Source organism: Gobio gobio (assembly GCF_949357685.1).
Source record: "Gobio gobio genome assembly, chromosome: 23".
NCBI lineage: Eukaryota > Metazoa > Chordata > Actinopteri > Cypriniformes > Gobionidae > Gobio > Gobio gobio.
The window spans coordinates 41,424,223-41,448,647 of NC_137119.1; the positions used below are offsets into that span (position 1 = coordinate 41,424,223).

Consider the following 24,425-nt stretch of genomic DNA (forward strand, 5'->3'; position numbering starts at 1 on the left):
ATGGTGTGCTCTGATGATCAGCGCCTGTCGCGGTGCCAATAAAACGCACAGACATCAGTCCCCGAGCGCTTGATCCCTGATCTAAACCACTCACCCAGACACGGGGGAGGAGCGGAGAGACACACAGAGAGAGAGAGAGCGAGGGATAAAGGGATAGAAAGGTAGGAAAGTGATTGATGGAGAGAGAGAGAGAGAGATGGCATTCCACCACACTAAAGCTACGGTCAGTATGAGTGTAAACACATCCGAAAAAATATTTCACTTTCTAAAAAGCATATTCCATACAACGGAGCGAGAAATATAATATACACTGGCATGTGTTGGGTTGCCACTCAATGTTCATCACACAAAAGTAACAAAAATGTACCTAAAAATAAATCAAATTATGTGATGAATAAATAATTCATTATATATCACATTAAATAACGTATTAAATTCGTTAAAATATTGATTTATTTAGTAATGAAAATTGGTAATTCATTGGTAAATCAACATTAAGATTTTAGGTTAATAAAGTTTTTCATTATTTTAATAATCGTTTTGCCTTACAAACTAAATGGTTATTATACACACTCACCTAAAGGATTGTTAGGAACACACACTAATACTGTGTTTGACCCCCTTTCGCCTTCAGAACTGCTTTAATTCTACGTGGCATTGATTCAACAAGGTGCTGAAAGCATTCTTTAGAAGTGTTGGCCCATATTGATAGGAGAGCATCTTTCTGTTGATGGAGATTTGTGGGATGCACATCCAGGGCACGAAGCTCCCGTTCCACCACATCCCAAAGATGCTCTATTGGGTTGAGATCTGGTGACTGTGGCGGCCATTTTAGTTCAGTGAACTCATTGTCATGTTCAAGAAACCAATTTGAAATGATTGGAGCTTTGTGACGCTGCATTATCCTGCTGGAAGTAGCCATCAGAGGATGGGGACATGGTGCTCATAAAGGGATGGACATGGTCAGAAACAATGCTCAGGTAGGCCGTGGCATTTAAACCATGCCCAATTGGCACTAAGGGGCCTAAAGTGTGCCAAGAAAACATCCCCCACACCATTACACCACCACCACCAGCCTGCACAGTGGGATCAAGGCATGATGGATCCATGTTCTCATTCTGTTTACGCCAAATTCTGACTCTACCATCTGAATGTCTCAACAGAAATCCAGACTCATCAGACCAGGCAACATTTTTCCAGTCTTCAACTGAACAATTTTGGTGAGCTTGTGCAAATTGTCGCCTCTTTTTCCTATTTGTAGTGGAGATGAGTGGTACCCGGTGGGGTCTTCTGCTGTTGTAGCCCATCCGCCTCAAGGTTGTGCGTGTTGTGGCTTCACAAATGCTTTGCTGCATACCTCGGTTGTAACGAGTGGTTATTTCAGTCAAAGTTGCTCTTCTATCAGCTTGAATCAGTCGACCCATTCTCCTCTGACCTCTAACATCAACAAGGCATTTTCTCCCACAGGACTGCCGCATACTGGATGCTTTTCCCTTTTCACACCATTCTTTGTAAACCCTAGAAATGGTTGTGCGTGAAAATCCCAGTAACTGAGCAGATTGTGAAATACTCAGACCAACAACCATGCCACGCTCAAAATTGCTTAAATCCCCTTTCTTTCCCATTCCGACATTCAGTGTGGAGTTCAGGAGATTGTCTTGACCAGGACCACACCCCTAAATGCATTGAAGCAACTGCCATGTGATTGGTTGATTAGATAATTGCATTAATGAGAAATTGAACAGGTGTTCCTAATAATCCTTTAGGTGAGTGTACACCGATCAGGCATAACATTATGATGATCTCTTCATCACCTGTTAGTGGGTGGGATATATTAGGCAGCAAGTGAACATTTTGTCCTCAGAGTTGATGTGTTAGAAGCAGGAAAAATGGGCAAGCGTAAGGATTTGTGCAAGTCTGACAAGGGCCAGATTGTGATGGCTAGACCACCTTGCAACTTACAGGACTTAAATGATCTGCTGCTAACATCTTGGGGCCAGATACCACAGCACACGTTCAGGGGTCTAGTTGAGTCCGTGCCTCGACGGGTCAGGGCTGTTTGGGCAGCAAAAGGGGGACCAACACAATATTAGGAAGGTGGTCATAATGTTATGTCTGATCGGTGTCGTCTGTCCGCTGTGTGTCGTGTCTTTAGCTACAGTCACAGTATCTCGTATCTCATTGCTTCATTGCAGGAACTGACTGTACGCCTCCCGCATTATTTGCTGGTCTGACTCTTCATCAGCTTGTGAACTGGGCAGTAATCACTTAACCAGATTAACCAAATCCTGTCCTTTTTATAAAGCGGGAAGGCCCACGCATGACACAAACCTTTCATTCACGACACTGACCTAAAAATGAGGGAGGTTGCAGATGTTAGAGTGTGGGAAACAGACACGAACCCTGGTTTAAACCCAGGGACAAAAAAAGTGAACTCTTCGCAAATGTACACATAAAAAGTCTGACGTGTTGAACTGAGGGCTGGGGTTTGCTGGCGGTGGTCAGACGGCTGGGCTGTGAGCCAGTAAAGCTTCAGGTAAGGAGCGCTGCTTACGCAACAGAGCATGCTGGGATTGCGTGGGCCGGCCGCGCTCAAGACCACTTCACACACAAACCCCCCGTGTGTCTTCAGCTTTATGAGTGTGAACCGCTGCATTTCATCAGGCTTTGAAATTACATCTCACAGCAACACTGCATCAGCACGACATAAACCACATCAAATCAGGATTTAAAACATGTCTGATTACTTTTTTGATCAAAGATAATCTATATGATCATCAAAACTGCCAACAAATAGATATTCCATCTATGTGTGTAGAAATAAATCCATCTAAAGGGGTCATATAATAATAATAACTTTTATCATTATTATTATCATCATTATTATTGTTATTAAAACAATAATACTAGTAACAATAATAAAAACTATATTTTAATAATATAATAATATAAATAATAACAATATTAAACTATTTTAATGTTGTTATTAATATAAACAAAACAACAATAATAGTACATTTTGTTCATATAATATTGTTATTATTATTTAATTTCAAAACAATTATAAAAGTAACAATAATTAACACAAATTATATTATATCATTTTACTATTAATATTATAATATAAATAATAATATAAAAATTTATATTATATTTGTTCATATAATATTGTTATTATTATTATTATTATTTAATTTCAAAACAATTATAAAAGTAATAATAATTAACAAAAATTATATTATATCATATTACTATTAATATTATAATATAAATTTAATATAAAAAATTATAATAAATAATAATAACAACAATAACATTATATACTTTTATTATTATGAACAAAACAATGATAATCATAAAAATAATACATGAATAAAAAAGTTAATTTTATTAATATTTATAAAATAATAATAATTGTTGCTATTACTATTATTAAAAACAACAATTATAAAACAATTGTATTTTATATTTTTATTAATATAATAAAATACATATAATTAATAGCAATAACAATAATAATAAATATTATTATTAACAAAACACAACAATAATAATAGTAACAATAATAAAAACTAATATTATATAAGTATTATTCATATAATATTATTAATAATAATAGGTTAATAATAATAATGATAATAATATTAATATTATATAATTGTATTATTATTATTATTATTATTATTATTATTATTATTATTATTATTATTATTATTATTATGTACAAAACAACAATAGCCATAACAATAGCAAAAAACAACAATAATAGTATGTTTTATTCATATTTATAAAATAAAAATAATAATTATTATTATTACTATTATTAAAAAGAATAATATTATTAACAATTATAAAAACAATAATGTTTTATAATTGTATTAATATAATAAATAATAATAATAATATAATATAATAAATAATAATATAATATAATATAATATAATAAATAATAATATAATATAATATAATATAATATAATATAATATAATATAATATAATATAATATAATATAATATAATATAATATAATATAATATAATATGATATAATATAATATAATATAATATAATATAATAATAATATTACTATTACTATTAACAAAACAACAACAATAATAATAGTAACAAACAACAGTAAAAATAGTAGTAATTTGTATTAATGCTATTAATAAAGTGATGATAATAATAATAATGATTATTATTGCAAATAATATATATATATATATATATATATATATATATATATATATATATATATATATATATATATATATATATATAAAATAGTTATAGCAATAGTAATAATAATTAAGCAATAATAGTAAATTGATATATTATGATTATTTAACAACAACATTTATAATAATAATAATAATAATAATAATAATAATAATAATAATAATAATAATAATAATAAATATAGCTGCAAGCAGCAATACCGGGGCCAAGCGCAAAGAAGAAGACAAGACATGCCAAAATGGCTGGCAGTGTCAGATCAACTGGAGCAATGAGCAATTAATCACGTTTTAAGATGATTTTAGGCAAAAGGCTGAAAAATGCATTGTAGTCTGAGAGTGTCAGACCAACTGCAACAATTAACAATTATACAGTTTAAGAAGATTAGGCAAAATGGCTGAAATATCATATATAGAGTCACTGATAATATAAGTTAATGGTTTATCACTTTTGACCAATAGGTGGCACAGTTACGAAATTGATGTGGTGTAGTCAGAATAAGGGAACAATGACACATGCAAAGTTTGATGCCAATATGTCAAAGCATTGCAGAGATACAGCCTCAAGAGTCATTTTGGCATCATGGCTCAACTTCGTCACTGCGGTTTACAAAAACGGTTTCATCTATTGATGCAAAATCCCTAACTTTTTGTTGACATAGTCTGAAGATGATACGATTCGATTTTGGTGGAAATTGGATAAACGGTCTAGGATGAGTTTGAAAAAGTAGGTTTTGATCAAATAAGAACATTGAGGACAGGATGTTTGACCAAATATGGCAAAATTAGTATCTATGTTCTCGGCATGAGCCAATAAATGTATTATGACCAGTTTCAATATACTAGGCTAATTTAATCAAAAGTTATTAGCATTTTTGTCAAGTTTGTTATATCTTTTGACCACAAGGTGGCACTGCCCTAAAACTTTTTGAGTACCTTCAGGGCATAGCATGGAAGTCACATACCGAGTTTAGTAACAATATACTAATGCATTTGTAAAATATAGCATTTTTTGACAAAATTCAAAATGGCCGACAGCCAAAATGGCCGATATGGTAAAATTGAATATCAGACGACTCGGCATGCCGTCCTGAATGTAACGAGACCACTTTTATGATTTTTGGACAAACAGTTCAGAAGTTATAAGCAAAAATAGCCATTTTTCGTATCTCCGGACCAGTAGGTGGCGCTGCGCCGAAACGCTTTATGTTGCCTCAAGTCATGCTTGTGATGATATGTACCAAGTTTGGTTTGAATACGATAAAGCGTTGCGGAGATATTGCCTTAAGTGTGTTTTTGCAACCGCTACGTAAAATTTGTTTGCGCGTTTATCGCAAATGATTTGACGAATCAACTTGATTTGCAAGATTTTTTGTCAGCATGGTCTGAAGATGATCTGGTTCAATTTTCGTGCAAATCGGACAAACCGTCTAGGACGAGTTCGCAAAAGTAGGTTTTTTGGAAAATTAAATATGGTGGGGAAATTATCATGACCGAAAATGACGTCATAGGATGCAATTGAATCGGCATGAGCCAATGAATGTATTATGACCAGTTTCATTATACTAAACTAATTAAATCAAAAGTTATTAGCATTTTTGTCAAGTTTGTTATAACTTTTGACCACAAGGTGGCACTGCCCCAAAATTTTTTGAGTACCTTCAGGGCATGGAGTGGAAGTCACATACCGAGTTTAGTAACAATACACTAATGCATTTGTAAAATATAGCATTTTAGCACATAATTCAAAATGGCCGACAGCCAAAATGGCCGATATGGTAAAATTGAATATCAGACGACTCGGCATGCCGTCCTGAATCTAACGAGACTACTTTTATGATTTTTGGACAAACGGTTCAAATGGTATAAGCAAAAACAGCCATTTTTTGTATCTCCGGACCAGTAGGTGGCGCTGCGCCGAAACACTGCATGTAGCCTCAAGTCATGCTTGTGATGACATGTACCAAGTTTGGTTTGAATACGATAAAGCGTTGCGGAGATATTGCCTTAAGAGTGCTTTTGCAACCGCTACGTAAAATTTGTTTGCGCGTTTTTCGCAAATGATTTGACGAATCAACTTGATTTGCAAGATTTTTTGTCAGCATGGTCTGAAGATGATCTGGTTCAATTTTCGTGCAAATCGGATGAACCGTCTAGGACGAGTTCGCAAAAGTAGGTTTTTCGGTTAATTAAAAATGGCGGGAAAATTATTATGACGGAAAATGACGTCATAGGGTGCAATCGAATTGTCTTGAGCCAAGGAATCAGAGGAAAAAAGAATTTCGTTTCTAGCCCTTATGGTTCAAAAGTTATTAGCATAAACATGAGTCTAATTTTGGACTGATGGTGGCGCTAGAGGGATTGAGTTAGAGACTCAAAATTTGCTATGGTGACATTTCAGACTGTCCTCTATTAGTGTGCCAAATTTCATAACTTTTTACCATACGGTTCTATGGGCTGCCATAGACTTCGTGGCGGAAGAAGAAGAAGAAGAAGATGAAATATAGCTGCAAGCAGCAATACCGGGGCCAAGCGCAAAGAAGAAGACAAGACATGCCAAAATGGCTGGCAGTGTCAGATCAACTGGAGCAATGAGCAATTAATCACGTTTTAAGATGATTTTAAGCAAAAGGCTGAAAATGCATTGTAGTCTGAGAGTGTCAGACCAACTGCAACAATTAACAATTATACAGTTTAAGAAGATTAGGCAAAATGGCTGAAATATCATATATTGAGTCACTGATAATGTAAGTTAATGGTTTATCACTTTTGACCAATAGGTGGCACAGATACGAAATTGATGTGGTGTGGTCAGAATAAGGGAACAATGACACATGCAAAGTTTGATGCCAATATGTCAAAGCATTGCAGAGATACAGCCTCAAGAGTAATTTTGGCATAATGGCTCAACTTCGTCGCTGCGGTTTACAAAAACGGTTTCATCTATTGATGCAAAATCCCTAACTTTTTGTTGACACAGTCTGAAGATGATACGATTCGATTTTGGTGGAAATTGGACAAACGGTCTAGGATGAGTTTGAAAAAGTAGGTTTTGATCAAATAAGAACATTGAGGACAGGATGTTTGACCAAATATGGAAAAATTAGTATCTCTGTTCTCGGCATGAGCCAATGACTGTATTATGACCAGTTTCATTAAACTAGGCTAATTTAATCAAAAGTTATTAGCATGTTTGTAAATTTTGTTATAACCTCTGACCACAAGGTGGCACTGCCCCAAAACGTTTTGAGTACCTTCAAAGCATGGTGCGGAAGACATGATTTTTGGACAAACAGTTCAAAAGTTATAAGCAAAAATAGCCATTTTTTGTATCTCCGGACCAGTAGGTGGCGCTGCCCCGAAACGCTGCATGTTGCTTCAGGTCATGCTTGTGATGACATATACCAAGATTGGTTTGAATACGATAAAGCGTTGTGGAGATAGAGGCTTATGAGTGTTTTTGCAACCGCTACGCAAAATTTGTGTGCGCGTTTATCGAAAACGATTTGACAAATCAACTTGATTTGCAAGATTTTTTGTCAGCATGGTCTGAAGATGATCTGGTTCAATTTTCGTGCAAATCGGACAAACCGTCTAGGACGAGTTCGTAAAAGTAGGTTTTTTTGAAAATTAAAAATGGCGGGGAAATTATCATGACCGAAAATGACATCATAGGTTGCAATTGAATCGGCATGAGCCAATGACTCTATTATGACCAGTTTCAATATACTAGGCTAATTTAATCAAAAGTTATTAGCATTTTTGTCAAGTTTGTTATATCTTTTGACCACAAGGTGGCACTGCCCTAAAACTTTTTGAGTACCTTCAGGGCATAGCAAGGAAGTCACATACCGAGTTTAGTAACAATATACTAATGCATTTGTAAAATATAGCATTTTTTGACAAAATTCAAAATGGCCGACAGCCAAAATGGCCGATATGGTAAAATTGAATATCAGACGACTCGGCATGCCGTCGTGAATGTAACGAGACCACATTTATGATTTTTGGACAAACAGTTCAGAAGTTATAAGCAAAAATTGCAATTTTTCGTATCTCCGGACCAGTAGGTGGCGCTGCGCCGAAACGCTGTATGTTGCCTCAAGTCATGCTTGTGATGACATGTACCAAGTTTGGTTTGAATACGATAAAGCGTTGCGGAGATATTGCCTTAAGAGTGTTTTTGCAACCGCTACGTAAAATTTGTTTGCGCGTTTATCGCAAATGATTTGACGAATCAACTTGATTTGCAAGATTTTTTGTCAGCATGGTCTGAAGATGATCTGGTTCAATTTTCGTGCAAATCGGATGAACCGTCTAGGACGAGTTCGTAAAAGTAGGTTTTTCGGAAAATTCAAAATGGCGGCAAAATTTTTATGACGGAAAATGACGTCATAGAGTGCAATGGAATCGTCTTGAGCCAAGGAATCAGAGGAAAAAAGAATTTTGTTTCTAGCCCTTATGGTTCAAAAGTTATTAGCATAAACATGAGTCAAATTTTGGACTGATGGTGGCGCTAGAGGGATTGAGTTTGAGACTCCAAATTTGCTACGGTGACATTTCAGACTGTCCTCTATTAGTGTGCCAAATTTCACAACTTTTTACCATACGGTTCTATGGGCTGCCATAGACTTCGTGGCGGAAGAAGAAGAAGAAGATGAATAATAAATATAGCTGCAAGCAGCAATACCGGGGCCAAGCGCAAAGAAGAAGACAAGACATGCCAAAATGGCTGGCAGTGTCAGATCAACAGGAGCAATGAGCAATTAATCACGTTTTAAGATGATTTGAAGCAAAAGGCTGAAAATGCATTGTAGTCTGAGAGTGTCAGACCAACTGCAACAATTAACAATTCTTAACAAGCGCCCCATTTTTTAGGAATTCTTTGAAAACGATATACCCAAATGAAAATGTCTGCAGCTCTTAAACCCTATGGTCTATATTCATAAACCTGGTCTTATTTTAAACTAGACACTTGAAATATTGCTACCCAAGAGTCATAATAACTCAAAGTAATATGGGAACAGAGTAATATACATGTAAATATACATGTAAGTGACTCACGTTTTTTGTTTTTTGTTTTCACTTAGGGAAAAAAATATTATAATTTAATGTTAAGAGCCTGAAAATAACTTAAATATAAAACTGAATGTCTAATCATGTCATGATTCAAATATGAGGATGATTCTCTCAGTAATGTGGCTTCTGTGAGCTTTTATGTCAAGAAAAGTCTAGGCGTCATTTCAAAAAGGCCATTTATTTCAGAACATTTGCTATTGTAAAGAGTAGTTTTTCATTCAAATAAATCTGCAATAAACTGCAATATACTACTAATTATAATGGATAAACAGTTACTGAAAAACTAAAGCAACTATTTACAGAGATTACAAAGTGTAAAAAACTCATTTAGCTGATGGGAAGCGTCTGTGAGAGACAGCGCGCTCCACTGCAGCTGGCCATGGAGAACGCGCAGCCAGCGCGCAAAAACAGTATTCACCAAAGCCTACTTACGCAAACTGCGCAAGATAATGCCTTTTGATTGGTTACTAAGTCCATCAATCAAACCTTTGTTGGAAAGGCATTGGCTGGGCACCGAGTGCCTTTATCCAACGAAAACCATGGGCGCAATGATTGACAGCTCACCAAGCCTGTAAGGCACTTCCTCTATATGATGCATCCCAGAAGAGTCTCTGATTGAAGGAGAGAGACGAGGGAGGGCTTAAAATACGTGGGAGAAGCTATTCTTGCAGGGGGAGTTTGCCAGACACGGAATAGAATCGATATTTCATTGAAAATGGACATGATTGATCACGCTAACTCAAAACTCTCTTGCAAACAACGGAGGATTTTTAGTTTTTTCCCTATTTTTTCGTTGTTTTGGATTAAAAAGTGGGATGCATTTTGAAGAATGGACTCTTACACAGAGATGTATGCGGGTGTTTATTGGATTCGTCCGATCTGATCTGAACGACAGGAGATGAAAGATGAGTAACGCTGATATTATGCTAATGTTTACATGGATGGTCCTTTAGCGTTTCATTTAACCCTTTCCTCTCTGGTGTATTTATTGCAAAAACAAGTTCAGAACATGAATCTTGAGTGTTTTAGCTTTCAAATGATGCATAGTTTGTGATAGTTGATTGAATATTTTGTATAAAACAAAAGTAAATAAAAGTACACACCCCCCCACTTCCGTCAACCCCCCCGTCCACGATCCGATGCGGGTTAAGAAGTTAAGAAGATTAGGCAAAATGGCTGAAATATCATATATTGAGTCACTGATAATGTAAGTTAATGGTTTATCACTTTTGACCAATAGGTGGCACAGATACGAAATTGATGTGGTGTGGTCAGAATAAGGGAACAATGACACATGCAAAGTTTGATGCCAATATGTCAAAGCATTGCAGAGATACAGCCTCAAGAGTCATTTTGGCATAATGGCTCAACTTCGTCGTTGCGGTTTACAAAAACGGTTTCATCTATTGATGCAAAATCCCTAACTTTTTGTTGACACAGTCTGAAGATGATACGATTCGATTTTGGTGGAAATTGGACAAACGGTCTAGGATGAGTTTGAAAAAGTAGGTTTTGATCAAATAAGAACATTGAGGACAGGATGTTTGACCAAATATGGAAAAAATAGTATCTCTGTTCTCGGCATGAGCCAATGACTGTATTATGACCAGTTTAATTAAACTAGGCTAATTTAATCAAAAGTTATTAGCATGTTTGTAAATTTTGTTATAACCTCTGACCACAAGGTGGCACTGCCCCAAAACGTTTTGAGTACCTTCAAAGCATGGTGCGGAAGATATGATTTTTGGACAAACAGTTCAAAAGTTATAAGCAAAAACAGCCATTTTTTGTATCTCCGGACCAGTAGGTGGCGCTGCGCCGAAACACTGCATGTTGCCTCAAGTCATGCTTGTGATGACATGTACCAAGTTTGGTTTGAATACGATAAAGCGTTGCGGAGATATTGCCTTATGAGTGTTTTTGCAACCGCTACGTAAAATTTGTGTGCACGTTTATCAAAAACGATTTGACGAATCAACTTGATTTGCAAGATTTTTTGTCAGCATGGTCTGAAGATGATCTGGTTCAATTTTCGTGCAAATCGGACAAACCGTCTAGGACGAGTTCGCAAAAGTAGGTTTTTTGGAAAATTAAATATGGCGGGGAAATTATCATGACCGAAAATGACGTCATAGGATGCAATTGAATCGGCATGAGCCAATGAATGTATTATGACCAGTTTCATTATACTAAGCTAATTAAATCAAAAGTTATTAGCATTTTTGTCAAGTTTGTTATAACTTTTGACCACAAGGTGGCACTGCCCCAAAACTTTTTGAGTACCTTCAGGGCATGGAGTGGAAGTCACATACCGAGTTTAGTAACAATACACTAATGCATTTGTAAAATATAGCATTTTAGCACATAATTCAAAATGGCCGACAGCCAAAATGGGCGATATGGTAAAATTGAATATCAGACGACTCGGCATGCCGTCCTGAATCTAACGAGACCACTTTTATGATTTTTGGACAAACGGTTCAAAAGTTATAAGCAAAAACAGCCATTTTTTGTATCTCCGGACCAGTAGGTGGCGCTGCGCCGAAACACTGCATGTTGCCTCAAGTCATGCTTGTGATGACATGTACCAAGTTTGGTTTGAATACGATAAAGCGTTGCGGAGATATTGCCTTAAGAGTGCTTTTGCAACCGCTACATAAAATTTGTTTGCGCGTTTATCGCAAATGATTTGACGAATCAACTTGATTTGCAAGATTTTTTGTCAGCATGGTCTGAAGATGATCTGGTTCAATTTTCGTGCAAATCGGATGAACCGTCTAGGACGAGTTCGCAAAAGTAGGTTTTTCGGTTAATTAAAAATGGCGGGAAAATTATTATGACGGAAAATGACGTCATAGGGTGCAATCGAAATGTCTTGAGCCAAGGAATCAGAGGAAAAAAGAATTTCGTTTCTAGCCCTTATGGTTCAAAAGTTATTAGCATAAACATGAGTCTAATTTTGGACTGATGGTGGCGCTAGAGGGATTGAGTTAGAGACTCAAAATTTGCTATGGTGACATTTCAGACTGTCCTCTATTAGTGTGCCAAATTTCATAACTTTTTACCATACGGTTCTATGGGCTGCCATAGACTTCGTGGCGGAAGAAGAAGAAGATGAAATATAGCTGCAAGCAGCAATACCGGGGCCAAGCGCAAAGAAGAAGACAAGACATGCCAAAATGGCTGGCAGTGTCAGATCAACTGCAGCAATGAGAAATTAATCACGTTTTAAGATGATTTTAAGCAAAAGGCTGAAAATGCATTGTAGTCTGAGAGTGTCAGACCAACTGCAGCAATTAACAATTATACAGTTTAAGAAGATTAGGCAAAATGGCTGAAATATCATATATAGAGTCACTGATAATATAAGTTAATGGTTTATCACTTTTGACCAATAGGTGGCACAGTTACGAAATGTATGTGGTGTGGTCAGAATAAGGGAACAATGACACATGCAAAGTTTGATGCCAATATGTCAAAGCATTGCAGAGATACAGCCTCAAGAGTCATTTTGGCATAATGGCTCAACTTCGTCACTGCGGTTTACAAAAACGGTTTCATCTATTGATGCAAAATCCCTAACTTTTTGTTGACACAGTCTGAAGATGATACGATTCGATTTTGGTGGAAATTGGACAAACGGTCTAGGATGAGTTTGAAAAAGTAGGTTTTGATCAAATAAGAACATTGAGGACAGGATGTTTGACCAAATATGGAAAAATTAGTATCTCTGTTCTCGGCATGAGCCAATGACTGTATTATGACCAGTTTCATTAAACTAGGCTAATTTAATCAAAAGTTATTAGCATGTTTGTAAATTTTGTTATAAACTCTGACCACAAGGTGGCACTGCCCCAAAACGTTTTGAGTACCTTCAAAGCATGGTGCGGAAGACATGATTTTTGGACAAACAGTTCAAAAGTTATAAGCAAAAATAGCCATTTTTTGTATCTCCGGACCAGTAGGTGGCGCTGCGCCGAATCGCTGCATGTTGCCTCAGGTCATGCTTGTGATGACATATACCAAGATTGGTTTGAATACGATAAAGCGTTGTGGAGATATAGGCTTATGAGTGTTTTTGCAACCGCTACGCAAAATTTGTGTGCGCGTTTATCGAAAACGATTTGACAAATCAACTTGATTTGCAAGATTTTTTGTCAGCATGGTCTGAAGATGATCTGGTTAAATTTTCGTGCAAATCGGACAAACCGTCTAGGACGAGTTCGTAAAAGTAGGTTTTTTGGAAAATTAAAAATGGCGGGGAAATTATCATGACCGAAAATGACATCATAGGTTGCAATTGAATCGGCATGTGCCAATGACTCTATTATGACCAGTTTCAATATACTAGGCTAATTTAATCAAAAGTTATTAGCATTTTTGTCAAGTTTGTTATATCTTTTGACCACAAGGTGGCACTGCCCTAAAACTTTTTGAGTACCTTCAGGGCATAGCAAGGAAGTCACCTACCGAGTTTAGTAACAATACACTAATGCATTTGTAAAATATAGCATTTTTTGACAAAATTCAAAATGGCCGACAGCCAAAATGGCCGATATGGTAAAATTGAATATCAGACGACTCGGCATGCCGTCCTGAATGTAACGAGACCACTTTTATGATTTTTGGACAAACAGATCAGAAGTTATAAGCAAAAATAGCAATTTTTCGTATCTCCGGACCAGTAGGTGGCGCTGCGCCGAAACGCTGTATGTTGCCTCAAGTCATGATTGTGATGACATGTACCAAGATTGGTTTGAATACGATAAAGCGTTGTGGAGATATAGGCTTATGAGTGTTTTTGCAACCGCTACGCAAAATTTGTGTGCGCGTTTATCGAAAACGATTTGACAAATCAACTTGATTTGCAAGATTTTTTGTCAGCATGGTCTGAAGATGATCTGGTTAAATTTTCGTGCAAATCGGACAAACCGTCTAGGACGAGTTCGTAAAAGTAGGTTTTTTGGAAAATTAAAAATGGCGGGGAAATTATCATGACCGAAAATGACATCATAGGTTGCAATTGAATCGGCATGAGCCAATGACTCTATTATGACCAGTTTCAATATACTAGGCTAATTTAATCAAAAGTTATTAGCATTTTTGTCAAGTTTGTTATATCTTTTGACCACAAGGTGGCACTGCCCTAAAACTTTTTGAGTACCTTCAGGGCATAGCAAGGAAGTCACCTACCGAGTTTAGTAACAATACACTAATGCATTTGTAAAATATAGCATTTTTTGACAAAATTCAAAATGGCCGACAGCCAAAATGGCCGATATGGTAAAATTGAATATCAGACGACTCGGCATGCCGTCCTGAATGTAACGAGACCACTTTTATGATTTTTGGACAAACAGATCAGAAGTTATAAGCAAAAATAGCAATTTTTCGTATCTCCGGACCAGTAGGTGGCGCTGCGCCGAAACGCTGTATGTTGCCTCAAGTCATGATTGTGATGACATGTACCAAGTTTGGTTTGAATACGATAAAGCGTTGCAGAGATATTGCCTTAAGTGTGTTTTTGCAACCGCTACGTAAAATTTGTTTGCGCGTTTATCGCAAATGATTTGACGAATCAACTTGATTTGCAAGATTTTTTGTCAGCATGGTCTGAAGATGATCTGGTTCAATTTTCGTGCAAATCGGATGAACCGTCTAGGACGAGTTCGTAAAAGTAGGTTTTTCGGAAAATTCAAAATGGCGGGAAAATTTTTATGACGGAAAATGACGTCATAGGGTGCAATCAAATCGTCTTTAGCCAAGGAATCAGAGGAAAAAAGAATTTTGTTTCTAGCCCTTATGGTTCAAAAGTTATTAGCATAAACATGAGTCAAATTTTGGACTGATGGTGGCGCTAGAGGGATTGAGTTTGAGACTCCAAATTTGCTACGGTGACAATTCAGACTGTCCTCTATTAGTGTGCCAAATTTCACAACTTTTTACCATACGGTTCTATGGGCTGCCATAGACTTCGTGGCGGAAGAAGAAGAAGAAGAAGAAGAAGAAGAAGAAGATGAATAATAATAATAAGAACGGGAACGGTTTCAATAGGTGCCTTCGCACCTTCGGTGCTTGGCCCCTAATAATAATAATAATAGGAACGGGAACGGTTTCAATAGGTGCCTTCGCACCTTCGGTGCTTGGCCCCTAATAATAATAAATATAGCTGCAAGCAGCAATACCGGGGCCAAGCGCAAAGAAGAAGACAAGACATGCCAAAATGGCTGGCAGTGTCAGATCAACTGGAGCAATGAGCAATTAATCACGTTTTAAGATGATTTTAAGCAAAAGGCTGAAAATGCATTGTAGTCTGAGAGTGTCAGACCAACTGCAACAATTAACAATTATACAGTTTAAGAAGATTAGGCAAAATGGCTGAAATATCATATGAAGAGTTTGGTTGCAAAACGCGATAAACGCCATTTTTTGACATTTGGATTTTATTATTGGAAATCACTGTTTAGATGTACCTTAATCTATGTGTGAATTGCTGCCATTAATAAGATTTGAAAATGTACATTTTAAGCCAACTACAAAATGTATTTTTTCACAAAACGCGATATCCGCCAGCCCAGTTTCTTTACAAAGTGCGATATAGAACGTTCAGGATGCCGCGCAAGCTCAGGATGTCACGCGAGGAGAGAGTCACCGCCGGTGAAGTGCTCCGAGTTTGCTCAGTGATTTAACGATAATATCAAAACAAAAAAACATATTTTTAAAAAGAGGATTCAATAGGCTAACTAAAAAACGTTTACCAGTTTATACTGTAGGCGAGCTGTCAGTCACGTAGGCTACGTCACTGATCAACAGCTGTCTGTCAGTCAGAGAATCAAAGCTTCAGAGTCAAGCTAACGTTATGGATTTCGATGACGGATTGGAGCCGGTCATTCCAGCTGCTGTTGGGAGAAAGAGCAAGGCATCTTAAGAAAATCATCAAAGGGAGAAGACAAACGGGCAAGGCATTCAGGGGAGGGAAAACATCCAAAGATTAATTGTTGTCATCGTGCGACTGCGAGTAATGTTGGTCTGTCATGCCGACACACACACACACACACACACACACACACACACACACACACACACACACACACACACACACACACACACACACACACACACACACACACACACACACACACACAAACACACACACACACACAAAACATTGATTCACTAGCTTTTCTTAATGGTATTACAGTAGTAGAATATAGCCTAAGGTGGATATATAGCGTTTTGCAAAAAAAAAAAAAAAAACGTTATGTTGTGTATGTTCTGACCAAAAAATAACTCGGAATCGTATTATTATTAATCAATCTTTGTATATACTATTCCATATATTTATGATGTATTGTTTTTTTAACCAATTTAAGATGTTTGACAATGTTAAGATAAATATGTTGCATTTTGGCATGGTTTTTGACTTATTTATGGACATAAAATTAAATAAAAAATATCCTGGATTTGAAGAATATTGTGTCCCGGCCTTCACTGAGCTCAAGTAATAGTTTAATGTACAAAAAATTGTGAATGAACTTGACTGTTGATGTCTTAAATAATAATGTCAAATAACCAACATTTCTCAAAATGGATATATCTCGTTTTGCAACGAAACTCTTCATATATTGAGTCACTGATAATGTAAGTTTATGGTTTATCACTTTTGACCAATAGGTGGCACAGATACGAAATTGATGTGGTGTGGTCAGAATAAGGGAACAATGACACATGCAAAGTTTGATGCCAATATGTCAAAGCATTGCAGAGATACAGCCTCAAGAGTAATTTTGGCATAATGGCTCAACTTCGTCGCTGCGGTTTACAAAAACGGTTTCATGTATTGATGCAAAATCCCTAACTTTTTGTTGACACAGTCTGAAGATGATACGATTCGATTTTGGTGGAAATTGGACAAACGGTCTAGGATGAGTTTGAAAAAGTAGGTTTTGATCAAATAAGAACATTGAGGACAGGATGTTTGACCAAATATGGAAAAATTAGTATCTCTGTTCTCGGCATGAGCATTATTATACTGTATTATGACCAGTTTCATTAAACTAGGCTAATTTAATCAAAAGTTATTAGCATGTTTGTAAATTTTGTTATAACCTCTGACCACAAGGTGGCACTGCCCCAAAACGTTTTGAGTACCTTCAAAGCATGGTGCGGAAGACATGATTTTTGGACAAAGAGTTCAAAAGTTATAAGCAAAAATAGCCATTTTTTGTATCTTCAGACCAGTAGGTGGCGCTGCGCCGAAACGCTGCATGTTGCTTCAGGTCATGCTTGTGATGACATATACCAAGATTGGTTTGAATACGATAAAGCGTTGTGGAGATATAGGCTTATGAGTGTTTTTGCAACCGCTACGCAAAATTTGTGTGCGCGTTTATCGAAAACGATTTGACAAATCAACTTGATTTGCAAGATTTTTTGTCAGCATGGTCTGAAGATGATCTGGTTCAATTTTCGTGCAAATCGGACAAACCGTCTAGGACGAGTTCGTAAAAGTAGGTTTTTTGGAAAATTAAAAATGGCGGGGAAATTATCATGACCGAAAATGACATCATAGGATGCAATTGAATCGGCATGAGCCAATGACTCTATTATGACCAGTTTCAATATACTAGGCTAATTTAATCAAAAGTTATTAGCATTTTTGTCAAGTTTGTTATATCTTTTGACCACAAGGTGGCACTGCCCTAAAACTTTTTGAGTACCTTCAGGGCATAGCAAGGAAGTCACATACCGAGTTTAGTAACAATATACTAATGCATTTGTAAAATATAGCATTTTTTGACAAAATTCAAAATGGCCGACAGCCAAAATGGCCGATATGGTAAAATTGAATATCAGACGACTCGGCATGCCGTCCTGAATGTAACGAGACCACTTTTATGATTTTTGGACAAACAGTTCAGAAGTTATAAGCAAAAATAGCAATTTTTCGTATCTCCGGACCAGTAGGTGGCGCTGCGCCGAAACGCTGTATGTTGCCTCAAGTCATGCTTGTGATGACATGTACCCAGTTTGGTTTGAATACGATAAAGCGTTGCGGAGATATTGCCTTAAGAGTGTTTTTGCAACCGCTACGTAAAATTTGTTTGCGCGTTTATCGCAAATGATTTGACGAATCAACTTGATTTGCAAGATTTTTTGTCAGCATGGTCTGAAGATCATCTGGTTCAATTTTCGTGCAAATCGGATGAACCGTCTAGGACGAGATTGTAAAAGTAGGTTTTTCGGACAATTAAAAATGGCGGGAAAATTTTTATGACGGAAAATGACGTCATAGGGTGCAATCGAATTGTCTTGAGCCAAGGAATCAGAGGAAAAAAGAATTTTGTTTCTAGCCCTTATGGTTCAAAAGTTATTAGCATAAACATGAGTCAAATTTTGGACTGATGGTGGCGCTAGAGGGATTGAGTTTGAGACTCCAAATTTGCTACGGTGACATTTCAGACTGTCCTCTATTAGTGGGCCAAATTTCACAACTTTTTACCATACGGTTCTATGGGCTGCCATAGACTTTGTGGCGGAAGAAGAAGAAGAAGAAGAAGAAGAAGAAGATGAATAATAAATATAGCTGCAAGCAGCAATACCGGGGCCAAGCGCAAAGAAGAAGACAAGACATGCCAAAATGGCTGGCAGTGTCAGATCAACTGCAGCAATGAGCAATTAATCACGTTTTAAGATGATTTTAGGCAATAGGCTGAAAATGCATTGTAGTCTGAGAGTGTCAGACCAACTGCAACAATGAACAATTATACAGTTTAAGAAGATTAGGCAAAATGGCTGAAATATCATATATAGAGTCACTAATAATATAATTTAATGGTTTATCACTTTTGACCAATAGGTGGCACAGTTACGAAATTGATGTGGTGTGGTCAGAATAAGGGAACAATGACACATGCAAAGTTTGATGCCAATATGTCAAAGCATTGCAGAGATACAGCCTCAAGAGTCATTTTGGCATCATGCCTCAAATTCGTCGCAGCGATATAGGAAAACGGTTTTGCCTATAAACGCAAAATCCATAATATTTTCTTGGCACAGCCTGAAGATGATACGATTAAATTTTGGTGAAAATCGGACAAACGGCCTAGGAGAGTTTGAAGAAGTAGTTTTTTAACAAATAGCAAGATGGAGGAGAGGAAGTTTGACCAAGTATGGCAACATTTATATTTCTGTTCTCAGCAGTAGCCAAGGAATGTATTATAACCAGTTTCATTATTATAGACAAATTTATTCAAAAGTTATTAGCCTTTTTGTATATCTTGTTATACATTTTGACCACAAGGTGGCGCTGCCCTGAAACCTTTTGAATACCTTCAGGGCATGGTGCAGAACTCGAACACATAACGAGTTTCGTAATTATACTCCAAAGCGTAATTTAAACAAAGGCCTAGAATTAATTTTTTTCATAATCCTGTATTTCATGTTTTTTCTATTATTGTGCCACCAAGAGATATGATACCACCATTTTTTATGTGTCCTCGGAGTGAGCCCATACATATGTGTGTCGATTTTGGTGAAAATATCTCATTTTGTTTTTGAGTTATAGACATTTATATGAAAAAACACATAAAAAATTACTGACACCTGACTTTGATTGGATTTTACTTCCCCTTAATGTCAATATTTTGACATTTGGGTATTAACACTTGGCTTTCGACCTATGTTTCAGAACTTCTGACGCTGGTTTCGTCTTGGTCAGACTAGCATTCGAAGATATCCGCTAATGTTTTTTTAGCGCTAAGTCACCATGCTGCGAAATCTGGCAAGTCTGGTATCGTTGGACTTGGCAAGGATTCAGGAGACAAAAAAAAGTTACTCCTATGAAAACAAGTCAACCACAACCAAAGTTATAAGCATTTGGGAGGGGCAATCTCCACTAGGTGGTGCTGTTTTTAAACCTCTCAAGCTACCTCAGGTCATCGTGGTGATGACCCATACTGAGTTTTGTCAACCCTATGTCAACCTAAAATGTATTGCTGAGATCACAAAATATGGCGGAAAATGAATACTTAAACAATAATACTTAAACAATAGGCTTAAACAATAATATTTTATACAGACTAAACATGCTCACACACAAAAACACACATTTTGTTGTAGATACAGATATGTGAAATATATGGTGGGAACAAAATGTTTACTGCAAGTTTTTTTCAGGTTTCACATTACTCATCATGTGGCACAATTGTCAATACCAATACTTCAATAGAAAGGAAGTGATGCATTTTACAAAATGTGATTGTAAATGTTATAATAGTGATTTTATAATGTCTAAATATGAATTACAGATCAATATTAGGGAGTAGTATGAGCACAAATTGATGATAATAACTTAGTAGAAGCTGTATCGTTAGATTTTAGCTCAGCATTTTATGTAATGGATCATAAATTATTGCTGGATAAATTGATTGTTTAATATGTGACAATGACTACGTTTACATGGACAACAATACTCTGATATTAATCTGATTAAGACCATACTCTGATTAAGAATCTACCATGTAAACAGTGATTTCTAATTACCTTAATCTGGTTAAAGCCATACTTGAATTAAAGGTCCCATGGCATGGCATTTTTCTATTATTTTATAGTGTTTCCTGAGGTGTACTTATATTGTTAGTATGATTTTTACATCATAAAATGTCATAATTTAGAAATAAAAGGCATTTTTTCTATACTGCTGTTTGCCCTGTGGCTGAATGCCCTGCTTCAAGAGGCGTGTCTGCTGTGAGACTTCAGTAAAAACGCCCACTGTTGTGATTGGCTGACATCTTTGCGGAGGGAGGGGGCGTGGTTTAACGAGGCACGAGCAGGCACGAGTCTGCCAGAGACGGATGGACCTGTGTTCACTTCTCATCAGTTCTCTCAGCATGTCTCAGTTCAGGGTGAACTGTTGTAGTTACTAGCATATACTTCAGGTTATTCGTTTATTTCTAGTCGGAGGGGCTGTCACTCATGTGGATCAGCGCTGACTCGAGACGCGAACCGTTTAGAACGATTCAGTCCGATTTGGTGAACTGGTTCGGTTCACTAAAAAGAACCGATTCAAAAGAATGATTCGTTCGCAAACCGGACATCACGGAGACGGAGCGATTGCTAACAAAGTTATTTATAGTAACTACTGAGTTATGAGAGCGCTGTCTGTCAGCGCGAGTTTATTGTGTTTGTATCTGAGAGTTCTGAATAAACACGAGTCCCAGTCACACCGAGTCCTCTTCATCATTATTCTACCAACTTTGTAACACATGCAATGTACCATTACAGCGAGATGAACGAGTTAGTAAGTGTTGAGTATAGCATTATTTCTAGATATGTTCCAATCATATGAAAAGCGTCAGTGACGCGCATTGAGTAACTTACACAGCGCAAACAAAGACACAGCAGCAGTAATCGAATGTAATCCAGTTTATTGTGGGGAAAGCTGGCTAGCCTAGCCGGATACCCTCACGCTTGCCCCCTTCTGCTTAATCTCACGCCGCGTTTGGTGCCTCCGCTGTGGGCCAGATGCAGTACTGGGGGTCGGGGATGTTGAAGGCCGAGCTTCGGCGTGTGTGAGGTTTATCTCTACAGATGTGACTCTGCTGGTGTTGAGCAGAAAAGACTGTACGCACATTTAAGAACAGATAGACGCGACGAGGACGAACAAAAACACTGACTCACAAGATAGAAAACACCTTTCTGTCGGGAGAGAAGCCGCAGTGTGTGCACGAATAATAAATAATTAGCTACACATAAGAAATTAATGATCACAGATCAGAAGGAACTGAAGAAATACTTCTGTTTTCATTTGTACATCCAAACACTGAGAAACTGCCAGCGTTCACTCGTTCACAAGTAATGATCTCTCGAGCGCTTGCAAGGGCGTGCCAGATTCTCTGGGCGGAGGAAAGGGAGGAAACCGCTCCTGCTCTGATGTCATAACAGGAGACTTCAGGATTGGCTCGTCTGGCCTGTCATTTTCTCAAAGGCAGAGAAAGACAGCCAGAACTCGGTTTTACACCGATCAACATTTCTATACACTTGGGGACAATATTCAGGCTAGGGGAACTCATATTAATGTTGAAATACCTCATAAAATGAAAATTTCATGCCATGGGACCTTTAAACAAAAATCGAATTAAGACATGTGGAGTATGCCTATTTTAGTCGCATTATCGAAGTGCATTGTAGACATGTATACACCTTAATCTAACTATTAACGTCGTCGTGTAGGAGTTTTCGCCGCATTTTGTGACAGGACACACACACACACACACACCAGGCAAGTGCAGAGCGGAGGAGGGCTTTGGAACGCGAGCCCCTGTCCTTTTTAAAAATGTATCAAAAGTGCCCCTCTCAACAATCATCAATAATATTGTGACAAATAAAACAGAATTTGAATTATAATTAATATAACAGCGCGTACAAAACAGTAACAAGGCACTCAAATGTCCCGTTTATCTTTTACGTATCTGTCAGTTTGAAATGTCGTTGCCATGACGTGTTGCTATGGCTGGTGCGTGTCTTGCTTGACTGCTCATTCTGACACGGCCTCCTCCATATTTTCTTCTTTGTGTTGTAATATGTAAAAGTACATTGTAAAAGTAAAATACAATAAGTTTGTATCTGTAATCTCAGATTCATAATTGTCTGCTTACAACAGCGGTCGAGAACCTCTAGGCTCGCGAGCCATATGGCCATTCAGTGAACGTCTGTGGCTCGACGGCAGAAAAAAACAATCCAAACAATCACGATTTTGAAACCTCAATTTTCATCATTAATCAAAGCTATTAATCGAAATGTAGGCTGTCAAGAAAGAGGCAAGATGGGCAGTGTCTCTTCAAAAAAACCTGAAAGACACAACATATAATATTACAAAAATAAAACAATGTAGCCTATATATATATATATATATATATATATATATATATATATATATATTACATTAAAAAGTATAAAAATCACTCATTTTTATAAAGGAACACTGTCCGACAGCGACACCCGCAGGTAGCCTAAAGTTACAGCGGTTTGCCTGAGCCTAATGATTTTAACAGACCCATGAAAGTCGCACTATGATTGGCCGTCGAGTGGCAAGGAGACGTAATGACGTGCCATTAATCGAGCTATGTTCTATATGTAAAACGGGAACATGAACGGAATATTCTGAAATCAACTCATGTAAACACCTTAATCAGATTATTGTCTTATTCAGATTAAGGGCAATAATTAGATTACTGCTGTCCATGTAAACATAGTCACTGTTTATGTTATTATGGAAGTTATTCAGATTTTAAAGAGCAATGTGCTGTTCCTCAAGGAAGTTGTTTAGGACTATTATTATCATCATCATTATTTTATCAATAATCTTCCTCCTGTTTTAAACTGTGCGCAGACAGTCATGTATTTTGTTTTGAAAACCACTGCACAACAATGGACTATAATATCTGGAGGAATGAAAATATGGAATGATTTACTATCAGATATTATAAAATGAGTTTTACAAGGAAGGAACATTTAATGGAATTTGTTAATGGGATTTGTATGTTTAATTTTATTGTTGTTGATTTAATTAGGGCCCGAGCACCGATGGTGGTCTACATGCCAATATTTAGTCAGTTATAGTGCCACCTGTGGGCAACAGTAAACTGTGATTAACTCCTCATTAAGATTGAACCAGAATCATATTTGGTCAGTGTAATCTTAAGCCTTAGTGATGTAAAATTTCAAAGATCTTGAGTTTCGTTGAACTGAGTTTTGAGTTTGAGTTTTGTCTGTGGCATCCTGACAAAGTCTGATGTTTCCGCAAAATTTTAGTTAGTCATAGTGCCACCAGCTGGTCAAGTCACCTTTATTTAAATAGCGCTTTCAACAAGTCCAATTGTTTCAAAGTAGCTTCACAGTGTTAACTATCTAACTATCTAACTATCCAGCTAATTTCAATTTTCATATAGTGTCAATGCGGGCAGAACGGTAATATAGTTGAAATGTAGGTGTCCCCAACTGAGCAAGCCAAAGGCAACGGTGGCAAGGAACCAAAATTCCTTTCAAGGCCAGAATGGAGAAAAAGAAACCTTGGGAGAAACCAGTTTGGGTGCCAGTTGTCCTCTGGCCGA

The 24,425-nt window shown here is 37.0% G+C and overlaps 1 protein-coding gene across 7 annotated transcripts in view; it reads right to left on the reverse strand.

Annotated features, from left to right (window-relative positions):
* Positions 1-24,425, reverse strand: part of slc12a7b (solute carrier family 12 member 7b) — a 160,844-nt gene that overhangs the window by 76,161 nt on the left and 60,258 nt on the right. Inside the window, exon 1 of one of the 7 annotated variants that reach the window (XR_013815680.1) lies at positions 1-83. This exon is cut by the window's left edge and continues 114 nt beyond it. The exons of the other annotated variants lie outside the window; for them this stretch is intronic. The gene's annotated coding sequence lies outside the window, so the exon portion shown is untranslated. Of the gene's footprint in view, positions 84-24,425 lie in introns of those variants that run through there. 7 annotated transcript variants of the gene reach the window in all.